The following is a 12,471-nucleotide window of genomic DNA, read 5'->3' on the forward strand; positions in this document are numbered from 1 at the left end:
GAGGCAAAAAGACTCTGCATATACCTTTTCTGTTTTTTGGAAAAAGTGTCAGACAAAGCATTTTTAATTTATGTGTGAGTGAGAGACTGTGCATTGTGAGGTGAACAACACTAAGACAGTTGATAGCCCTCACTTGCAATGGCCTCTTCGCATTCTTGAGATTGAAATATTATTATTGCTTAAGATAACCCTGAGACTAGGGTCATGTTGTAATATTTACCAGCCTCTATATATAATTATATTTCTTTTTCAGACAAGTTATAATGATTTTCACACAGAGAGAAAATGCCTACTACCGTATAAGTTACAATACAAAAGCTGATTTTAAGGCTAACTGTGTTAATTATCCTCCATTGGGCCTACAAGTTAAAGCTCTGCACTCACCACGCCCTATATAAAAATGAAAAATAACGGCAGCAACAAGACTTCAACTGTTGGTGAGTTAGCTGAAAGTTAAAATATATTCAGATATTCATTAGTTCAACTGGCACTATCATGCTATTAGCTGTCAGAAGTGAAAGTGCTCACTGCTAGTGAAGTATCTGCCTGTCTGCCTGCATGCCTGTTGCTGGCCTGTCGATTCTTTGGCTACTGACAGCTAATACCATGACTGGGTGGAGCGAGCTATATGTCTGTCTGTCTGTCTCTCTCTCTCTCTATCTATCTATCTATTACTCGAAAGTTATTGGAACAAATTTGACACCTATATCCATGCGTTTGAAAACACAACACAGAGTATAAGGGTACTACTAAAGCAGAGTGGTCCCGAACGCGCAGTCGCGCGTCCACCTTATTAGAAAACACAAATTTAATATAAAAACATATTTCCTGAAATTGCAAATTATTTAAAATATAAAAATATAATTTTCAACAGAGAGAATTTATCAAAATAGAAAACAAATGAAGTTTGAAGTTTAAAAATAATAGGATCGACCACTCACGACTAGCTAGCGCGGACGCGCGACTGCGCGTTCGGGACCACTCTGCTTTAGTAGTACCCTTATACTCTGTGTTGTGTTTTCAAACGCATGGATATAGGTGTCAAATTTGTTCCAATAACTTTCGAGTGATAGATAGATAGATAGAGAGAGAGACAGACAGACAGACAGACAGACATATAGCTCGCTCCGGCCAGTCATGGTATTAGCTGTCAGTAGCCAAAGAATCGACAGGCCAGCAACAGGCATACAGGCAGACAGGCAGACAGACAGATACTTCACTAGCAGTGAGCACTTTCACTTCTGACAGCTAATAGCATGACAGTGCCGTTCAACCTAATAAAATCGTATTTAAATTATCATTTTATTAAAAACATCAAAATTTAAATATAAAATCTAATAATCTTGATAGATGCTAACAATAAAGAAGTGGATGCATCTTGCATTTGTGAGGTACCGGATTTGATTCTACTGTTTGGCATCTTGGGAAAATATATTTTACGATATCCTTGGACCAACCCAAGCATTGTGTGAAAATTTGGGTTGTTTAGAGTTAATTCCTCCCTGATTAAGCAGACATCTCATTAGGGCATTCTGGCAACGACTGTCTCCTTTTTTAATTCAGATAAATTTTGTATCTGTGACTACCTCATCCATTGTGTCCTTCTCTCTCTCTTTTGAAGATAGAGCATCTATCGTCAATGAATGACACAGTAACTTCCTTGTTGACGTCAAAGCACATCAGAGTGTGCTTTACTCAGTGAACCAGCTTTGTCTGAGTGATGATTATCTTACAGGTCTAGTTAAGTAATCACATAGAAGTAAGGTATTTAGGATGTTATGGTTTGCTAAACTATATAGCAGGGTTATTTCTGTCTGACTTCATGAAGACAAAAATTTGTCAACAAAATAAGTTGTATATCAGAGAATGATCAAAATAATTATCTTGTATTAACTATTTGTCTAGTTAAATACGTCTTCAAATCACATCCTACCGTATTAAAGGAAGAGTCACTGCCCAATGTAGTTGTATGTATAAATCAACATTTTACATCTACTTTCCATGTTTGCTAATATTAAAAAGGTTTTCTTCAACCCAGTAGCCCACCATTTATTGTTCCTTTGTCAGCACCCTGACGTTAGCTTTCTTCACTTCTATCATGTCTTGAAGTTTCCTGTTCCAGCCACTTGGATCTCCTGATACCTCTTTTATATGACTATTAGTATCCATGCATATTACATAACTATATCACTTCAGTATCTTGCAGACCACACCTGATTTCTTTTGTGTCCAGTATTTCTTTTAAGCTCATATATACCTTGTCGCTCATTCATCCTAATATTCCACATATAACAGAGCATGCTTATTTCATTTTTGACTTGTTTTTTCAAATCCCCTGCATTCGTTAACTCAAATCTCACTACCATGTAATTTCACACTTTGTATATAAGCATTGTTTAATCTACATTTACTCAGAGAGAGAATGAATGCCCTTGATGTCAGCAAACGCAATAGCGCCTTGAACTTATTTCACCCTATTCTTATTCTGACTATTATCCTTTTGAAGCACTTCTCTTCATCACTGATTAGGTTGCTTTGGTAATGGAAGCTATAACCAATTTTTGTGGGGCCTTCTAAGCATTAAAAGGAGTTCATTTTACTGGTGCTCTGACGTCCAACTACATGTGTTATATGTAAAACCTTTTTGCTGTTATCTTGCTTGTGATCCTTGTACACCTCTTGTGCACAGCAATATAGAATTGAATACTCTGTAAGGAATTCTTCTCATTCCTCTTTTGTATGCCAAGCATTGCCACTTGCTTTTTTGCTATTTACTAAAACTTTAGTCTTTAAGTTTACTCAGGCGCCTTGCAATTTTAGGTTTTGTTTCTATGTCTGAAATTTCTTCTAAATCTTTCACAGAATCCACGGTCAATACTAGGTCATCAGCATGGGCAACCAGTCTATGTCTAAGAAGTAAGAGGAGCTGAGATCAAGGCATACCTCCACACTAAATTTATCACACTCGTTACCAACATTCACTTAGCTAACATCTCTGTTCATGAATTGCAGTGCTCACACAGCTTGTTTTCTTTGAGACTAGCAGACTACAGCTTCTGGTACCCTGTCAAAGATCTTCTCCAGATAAACGAAATGCTAGGTAGAGATGTTTACTCTTAGCTAAAAACTTCTTCTCCTGCAGTTGTTTCATTAGGAAGAAAGCATTAATAGTAATCCAGCCTGGCACAAATACAAACTGTTTTACTTCTAAACTGTTTCTCTTCCTAATCAATTGTTTGTTACTTCTAAACTGCTTCTCTTCCTAATTAATTGTTTGTTACTTCTAAACTGCTTCTCTTCCTAATCAATTGTTTGTTACTTCTAAACTGTTTCTCTTCCTAACCAATTGTTTGTTACTTCTATAGGAATAGTGGTTACACACCATTAGGTGTGCACCTACTTTCCTATATTAAATTAGAATGAACGGAAGGCAGAACTCCAAACTATCAACACAACAATATTTATTTAAGGTAGAAAATAGACAGCTTTACTCTTGGTTGTTGAGACGCCTTCTGTGTGTGAGAACATGGTTGTTGAGACGCCGGAATGTTGATGTGAGCTGTCTGGCGTGAGTTCGAAAGATGGAGAGAAGGCTTGACACGTCCATGCTCAATGCTGGCCAGGCAAGAAAGAGAAAGAAAATAGCGGGAACGCTTGGATGTTGAATTCCACGCATGCGTGAGTCTACGCATGCGCACAGCGTTACTACAGGGCTCCCCTTGCCAGTGTGGAACGCACGATAATATAATTTTTGGAGGAACGCCTGAGGCAGGATGGCCACTGAAAACCACCCACAAGATGTGGCACAAACACACACAAAGAAAAATCAAAGAAATGAATGTACACTTGTGAGATACATGCATGCAATGTTTCTGAAAGGAAAGAAAATATATGAGTGCACAAGTGTGTGTGTGAGAGAGAAAAAAACACAGAACATAGTAAAAGTGTCTGTAGAGAAAAAATCCAGTTCGTATAAGAGTTACACAAGTTGAATGTCTGTACTCAGGAAGTTGTGGTCAGTTGGCAGAGCTGTAGTTGAGCGTCGATGCGAGTTGCGACCTGTTACCTGGTACTAAATATCCTAGTCGGCTAGCTCTGACTGTTGTGTGTGAGTGGATATTCCACTCATACAGTGAAGATAAAACCGAGTGTGTTGATCTGGTGTGTCCCTGGTGGTGGGGTTGTTGGCGCACGGCATTGTGGTAGACAGTACATTGATGGTGAAAACGTCAGCGCTGGAACTGGCTATAGCTGTGTTCTGTATGTGAGTGGTGATAATGATGTCATGTTGACGCTGTTGGCGACGTCGGGGCGATGCTTGTAGTTCGTCGTGGTTGTTATTGTCGACGGCGTTGGTGGTCATCTTGGTTGGACGAAGCTGGTGGCGAAAAGGCTGCTTGGTGATAATGGTGTTTGAAGAGGTACGCTTTTACAGACAGTCGACAGACAATCTCTGTACGACCATTAGCGTTGACCTTGATGAGTGGCATTGCTGGAAAATGCTGTCATGAATTCGAAGTTTTATAGGAAAGTGCCGTAGTTACGTATGTCAGCGGCGGCAGTGTAGTATTATTGGTTGGTAGTCCAGAATCCATGGCCGCGTTTGTTCTATAGTTGGGGTCACTATAGGAATGCGTTAAATAGCTCAGCGGGCTGCGTGTTTGAATCACGTCGGAGGGTCACCAGTTATAAGAAAGTGGGTTATACATCATTAGATGTACACCTGCTTTCCTATATTAAATTAGAATGAACGGAACGCAGAACTCCAAACTGTCAACATAACAATATTTATTTAAGGTGGAAAATAGACAGCTTTACTCTTGGTTGTTGAGACGCCTTCTGTGTGTGAGAACATGGTTGCTGAGACGCCGGAATGTTGATGTGAGCTGTCTGGCGTGAGTTCGAAAGATGGAGAGAAGGCTTGGCACGTCCATGCTCAATGCCGGCCAGGCGAGAAAGAGAAAGAAAATAGCGGGAACGCTTGGATATTGAATTCTACGCATGCGTGAGTCTACGCATGCGCACGGCGTTACTACACTTCTAAACTGCTTCTCTTCCTAATCAATTGTTTGTTACTTCTAAACTGTTTCTTTTCCTAATCAATTGTTTGTTACTTCTAAACTGCTTCTCTTCTTAATCAATTGTTTGTTACTTCTAAACTGTTTCTCTTCCAAATCAATTGTTTGTTACTTCTAAACTGTTTCTCTTCCTAATCAATTGTTTGTTACTTCTAAACTGCTTCTCTTCTTAATCAATTGTTTGTTACTTCTAAACTGTTTCTCTTCCTAATCAATTGTTTGTTACTTCTAAACTGTTTCTCTTCCTAATCAATTGTTTGTTACTTCTAAACTGTTTCTCTTCCTAATCAATTGTTTGTTACTTCTAAACTGCTTCTCTTCTTAATCAAATGTTTGTTACTTTGTTACTGTCATAACTTGGTCCATTAGTTTTTGCAGTTTTTTTCTTTCTAAAGCATCTTCTTTACCCCTGTAGTAGTAATTGATGGTTATACCATTTTGCCAGTCATCTGGGTATGTCCCTGTGTCTGGTTGAGTGAGTGAGTGACTGACTGACTGACTAACTACTTTACTAGATATTGTCAGCATCTCACCAACTATCCCTCTTAGATCTGCTACCTGCTTTTCATCATACTGCCTTAATTGCTGGTCCTTTTGATGAACATTCTTGAGATAGTTCCTCTTACATATTTTTCACATTCAATAACCTCCTGTAGTCACATTTTCCAGCCTCTTTCTTTTCAGTGTCAGCTAGGGTAAATGCATCATATCATATTGAGCACACTTTTTCCTAACAGTGTCTTTACTCAAATTAAAAGTCTAGTTTTGCAGTCAGGTGCACATCACATCTCTGGCCATCTCATTACAATCTCTAGCTTTGTTTCTCTTTATGCTATATAATTTTGTTGGCTAGCTTCTCTTCTATGTGCTTAATGTTGTTCTTTGTCCCCCACTTTCTTCTGATATTGCCAGGCTTTTCTTTTAGCATTTATGACTCTACAGTAATATCCCACCACCATGTTACTTTACATCTGGGTGGAATCTTGCTACATCAACAGATCGGGTCTGTAGTAAACTGAACTAACTAATCTGTGTTGAGTAGTACATTTGTCACTGGAAGAAGTTACAATAAGTTGTGAATATTGTTTCTGAAAAAAGAAAGTCTAGATGATCCTGGTTGAATACCTCTGGTCATATGTTTACTTGATCAGGCCTGGGCTCTCTTTTTATTATTATTATTATCTATTAGTCAATGAGGAAGGGTAGTTCTTTGGCCTTTTATAGGATCTTCAAGAGAGGATACCTTACTTGCTACTACCAGTCTGGAGATTGAACCTGAATGCTTGCAACAGATTGGATTCTATTAAAAGTATCCAAGGACTAGGTGGTGATGTTAAACTGAGTGAAGGATTAAGTCTACAACAGCAGCAACATAACAGTATGTTTGTGACATAATAAATAAGAGCATTACCACCATTAGCTTAGAAATAGATTCTTTGTTCAAATCCAATCCAGTAATTAGACATACATGTAGGAATGAAGTATCCAATGACAACTGGAAACATTATTAATAGAAATGTAGCATAGATGTAAATATTACTTAAAAAATGTTTCATTGTAAAAAAAAAATGATGTTAATTAGTCCAAAAAATGTATTAACAAAAACTTGAATATTTAATCAACGTAAAATTTTATTCTATTTGGGATATACATAAATTAACCTCATTGAATTAACAGCAACATTAATGTTTTCTAAATCACTTACATTTTTCAAATTTTGTTTTTCTTTCAGTGTTTTGCAAACATAAAACATCTCTTGTAGATTAAAATGTTATTGGAAGAAATGGTACATGACAATTTTCAGGAAAGCAAGAAAATTTTGATTAAAATTCCACTTTTAACTATCAATTTTAATATCAACTTTTTTTTCTATAATTGTTAGACATTTCACAGCATCTGACAATCTGCAAATTAGGAATTTAATTGAAAGCAGTGCTTAAGCTGAAACTTTTCCACCAGGTTTGTGTGGTTATATTTCATTGTTAATATATCCACCTTGAGAAAGAAAAAAAACTAATTTACAAAGGAGTGTTTTAATATGCAGCCTATATGATGAAACATTTCCTATTGAGTGCAATAAGATGTTCCTCATATGAAATATATTCAATGATGTGAAAAAACAAAGACACAATGGTTTTCTCTTGTGCTACATATAAAAGGATATGCATGTGAATGTATATGTGATTTTAGAGAAATATTCTGACCTATTTGTTTTTTTTTTTCTTATTGAAGAATTAACTTTTAACTTGAAGACACTTTTGTCAATTTTTTTGAGGAAAAGGTGAGGATCAGTGATAATAGAAAAATATTTTTTAATCTTTTTTTTATGAATGTCTTTTACATTGAACCTACTATAGTAGCTAAATTAGTTTTGAAATACTGGCAGGATATTTAAAAATATAACCATAAGAAAACACTAACAATAGTAACAATAATAACAAAGAGGTTTAATTCAATATTGGATCCTAAATATTTCTTCAGAAGTGTATGAAGGATTCTATATTTGAGCCCCTCACTCCCACCCCAAGAAAACATTTATTTTCAGTAATAGATAACAATATTCTCAAACAGTTCAGGGATTTTTTGTGAAAGATGTGCAAGATATTAGGTTAAATTATTAAAGTGAAGTCTTGAACAGATGTTTGGATCAACTTTTAAGTAATTATTGTGATGAGAATACCTGGTTACAGTGTAAATAAAGCCTATTGCAAGTATATTTATTACGGTCTGTGATAATACTAAACTAGTTTGTAAATGTTACCAAAATTCTTAACTGGTATGTTAGTTGTGATATTAAGATATTAACCCAGTGAATAAAAGCAATATTTATGTTAATGTTTTCTTATTAAAAATGTACTTAAATGTTATAAGATCCTAATATATTTGTTGCCTAAAATTATGATGAGACAAATTATCATTGGGAGACTTCCAATGCTGGTTTGCCTATATTTTTACTAGCATGTAATTTAATATACATGCAACTCTCTACAGAGAGAATGAATTCAGATAGAAAATAAATAAAACATTCTTCTCTTTGTTAAAATTGCCTTTCTTCCTAATATTTAATCAAAAATCATTTATTGGAAACATATAAAAATTGGTCCCCCCAAAAATTGGTCCCCCCAAAAATTGGTCCCCCCAAAATGACCAAAGCTGAAAGCATATGTATGATTGAAAGTATCTGAAATCTAAGTAATTCAAAAATTTATGAGAGTATTTAAAACATTGTCTTTTAAATCATTCCCTTTCCTTGTCACTGAAGAAAATTAGTTTATCTATTTACCACTGCCGAAATTACTATAAAAACAAAAATTTATACATTTTTTTTAAAAAACAAATCTTTGTTTTTGTTAACATTTTTTTCTCTCTTTTGATATAATCTTTTGATTGTTAATTTCAATAAAGAAATTTCTTTTTACTGTGTTTTTAAAATCATAGCATAATTTATATTCGTTCACGAAAGAATTTTTTTCAATTCACAAGTGTTATTGTTATTAATGTTCATAATTATGAATCTCTAAAATTCAACATTTTAAAAATGTTTTTAAATATATTTCCTTTATTTGTTATGCAATAAAGCTTGCACATCCTCACAATTTTAAATAGATAAAAAAAATAGACTCTTTGTCACTTTTTGAAATTATGTTTTCTTTGTAGTTTAAGCAATTAACTCAAATGAATTCTTTTGAGCTAGAGATTTCAATGTTTATAATTATCAAGCTGTGAATTTTGAAAATTAACTTAGAGAAAAAGATCATTATAATTACTTTTATCTCTTAAATTTCAGTTTCAAATAAATTAATCTAAAGTTATATTTTATATTAAGAAACAGAAAAGGTCATGATAAATAAATATAAACAGCTCCTTAAATTTTTTTTCTTTTTCATCTCTTTTCCACTTAATCTCAGCTAAAGCAGATAAACATTACTGCTCATATGAAACATATATCTATTAAATATCTAGAAGTATCTAAGACACATAACATTGTATCTGGAAGCATCTCTATTTGAGATAATTTGTCATATTAATAAAGAGATGAAAAAACATCTTTGTTCTGTACATCATCAAATTAATTGCTCAAATATCTTATTAACAAACTTCGAAATAAGATGAAAGTTTAAAATTTGGAGCCTGAAAATATAATGCTACGACAGTATGCCTGCACTGAGGTTATAAACACTAAGCTAACAAGTGAGCCATTACCAGCTTACTCATTATACTAGAAGTAGTGACCAACACCCATTGTCTTAAATGGAGATGTTGAACAATGCTGTCTCTAATACAAAAGTTAGGATGGTGTCTGCCAAAACTACATCATCATCATTTAGCGTCTATTGTCCATACTGGCATGGGTTGGATGGTTTGACCAAGGCTGGCAAGGAAGGCTACACCAAATCCTATGACCGCGAGTCCGCTGCCCTAACCACTGGACCATTGCGCCGCCCGGTGCCGGAAAAACGTGTCCGGCGGCGCAAGTATGTGACTGCGGACGTAATAACGTACCTGGTACCGCAAGAATGTGCCCAGGGCTGCTCTTACGTGCCTGGAACCTCAAGGTGTCCGGCGCGGCAAGAACATGACTGGGGACGAAATAACGTGCCTGGAACCGAAAAGACTGCAAGAAGGTGCCTGAGGCCGTAAGAACGTACCCTGCGTCGCAATCACGTGCCCGGCGCCGAAAGAACTAGTCCAGCGCTGCAAAACGTTACCGAAGCCGCAAGTATATGACAGGTCGCAATAAGGTGTCTGCAACCGCAAGAACGTGCACACGAAGAGAACTAACGGACGTACGTGCATACGAAGAGAATGAACGGACGCACGTACGTTCGTTTTCTTGTTCGAACGGACGTACGTACATACGAAAGAACGAACGTACGGTACGTGCGAAAGAACGACGAAGCGAACGAACGAACGTACCTTGCGTCCGTACGTACGAACAAACGAATCAATGTACGTACGTACGCCCGTACGTAAAAACGAACGAACAAACGATAGAAAGAAAGAACGTACGTACGTACATACGAATGAATGAACGTACGAACTACGAAGCGAACGAAAGATCAAACGAACGAACGTACCTTACATCCGTACGTGCGGACGAACGACCTACGTACGAACGAACGAAGGTACGTACATACGTACGAACGGACGAAGGAACGAAATAACGAATGTCCATACGTACGTACGAATAAACGAACGAAGGAACGAAAGAATAAATGAACGAATGTACGTACGTAATTAAGAACGAATGAACGAACCAAGTATCGAACGAACGAACTCGCGTGCGTACGTACCTAAGAACGAACAAACGAACGGATGAAGGTACAAACTAACGAACGTACGTACGTACTAATGATCGAACGAACGTACGTACGTACGTCCGGAAGATGGAACGAACGTACGTACGAAAGAAGGAAAGAACGAACGAAACTAACGAACGGACGAAAGAACAAAAGAAGAAACAAACGAACGAACGAAAGTACTATAGAACGAACGATCGAAAAAAAGAACGAACGTACGTACGTACGAACGAACGATAGAAAGAAAGAAACAAATGAACAAAAGAACGATCGAACGAACGTACACACGATCGAACGAACTAATGAACAAACGAACGTACGTACGTGCAAACGAAAGAACGTAAGTACGTACGTACGAAAGAACGAACGAACGTACGTCACCACCGCCGCCATCATACATCGCCCTCGTCACAACCGCCGCCATCATACGCAACCCTCGCCACCAACATAGATCACCCTCGTCACCACCGCCGCCATCATACATCACCCTCGTCACCACCGCCGCCATCATACGCCACCCTCGCCACCACCGCCGCCATCATAAGTAACCCTCGCCACCACCGCCGCCATCATACATCACCCTCGTCACCACCGCCGCCATCATACGCCACCACCGCCGCCATCATAAGCAACCCTCGCCACCACCGCCGCCATCATACATCGCCCTCGCCACCACCGACGCCATCATACGCAGCCCTCGCCACCACCGCCGCCATCATACATCACCCTCGTCACCACCGCCGCCATCATACATCACCCTCGCCACCACCGCCGCCATCATACGCAACCCTCGCCACCAACGCCGCCATCATACGCAACCCTCGCTACCACCGCCGCCATCATATATCACCCACGCCACCACCATACGCAACCCTCGCCACCAACGTCGCCATCATACGCAACCCTCGCCACCACCGCCGCCATCATACGCAACCCTCGCCACCAACGCCGCCATCATACGCAACCCTCGCCACCACCACCGCCATCATATATCACCCTCGCCACCACCGCCGCCATCATACGCAACCCTCGCCACCTACGCCGCCATCATACGCAACCTTCCCCACCAACGCCGCCATCATATATCACCCTCGCCAACACCGCCGCCATCATACATCACACTCGTCACCACCGCCGCCATCATACGCCAACCTTGCCACCACCGCCGCCATCATATGCAACCCTCGCCACCACCACCCCCATCATATATCACCCTCGCCACCACCGCCGCCATCATACGCAACCCTCGCCACCAACGCCGCCATCATACGCAACCCTCGCTACCACCGCCGCCATCATATATCACCCACGCCACCACCGCCGCCATCATACGCAACCCTCGCCACCAACGCCGCCATCATACGCAACCCTCGCCACCACCGCCGCCATCATACGCAACCCTCGCCACCAACGCCGCCATCATACGCAACCCTCGCCACCACCACCGCCATCATATATCACCCTCGCCACCACCGCCGCCATCATACGCAACCCTCGCCACCACCGCCGCCATCATACGCAACCCTCGCCACCTACGCCGCCATCATACGCAACCTTCCCCACCAACGCCGCCATCATATATCACCCTCGCCAACACCGCCGCCATCATACATCACACTTGCCACCACCGCCGCCATCATACATCACCCTCGTCACCTCCGCCGCCATCATACATCGCCCTCGCCACCACCGCCGCCATCATACATCACCCTCGTCACCTCCGCCGCCATCATACATCGCCCTCGCCACCACCGCCGCCATCATACACCACCCTCGCCACCACCGCCGCCATCATATGCAACCCTCGCCACCACCACCCCCATCATATATCACCCTCGCCACCACCGCCGCCATCATACGCAACCCTCGCCACCAACGCCGCCATCATACGCAACCCTCGCTACCACCGCCGCCATCATATATCACCCACGCCACCACCGCCGCCATCATACGCAACCCTCGCCACCAACGCCGCCATCATACGAAACCCTCGCCACCACCGCCGCCATCATACGCAACCCTCGCCACCAACGCCGCCATCATACGCAACCCTCGCCACCACCACCGCCATCATATATCACCCTCGCCACCAC

At 40.1% G+C, this 12,471-nt stretch overlaps 1 long non-coding RNA gene across 1 annotated transcript; it reads left to right on the forward strand.

The window, feature by feature from the left end:
* The first annotated feature begins 252 nt into the window (after nt 1-252).
* On the forward strand, nt 253-9,124 carry LOC149128969 (uncharacterized). Its single transcript, XR_016240605.1, has 2 exons — nt 253-437; nt 6,811-9,124. It is a non-coding gene; the product is annotated as an uncharacterized LOC149128969 (long non-coding RNA).
* The last annotated feature ends 3,347 nt before the right edge of the window (nt 9,125-12,471 follow it).

The sequence above is a fragment of the Octopus bimaculoides genome, unplaced genomic scaffold, assembly GCF_046866305.1.
Source record: "Octopus bimaculoides isolate indiv1 unplaced genomic scaffold, ASM4686630v1 contig280, whole genome shotgun sequence".
In the NCBI taxonomy this organism is placed as follows: domain Eukaryota; kingdom Metazoa; phylum Mollusca; class Cephalopoda; order Octopoda; family Octopodidae; genus Octopus; species Octopus bimaculoides.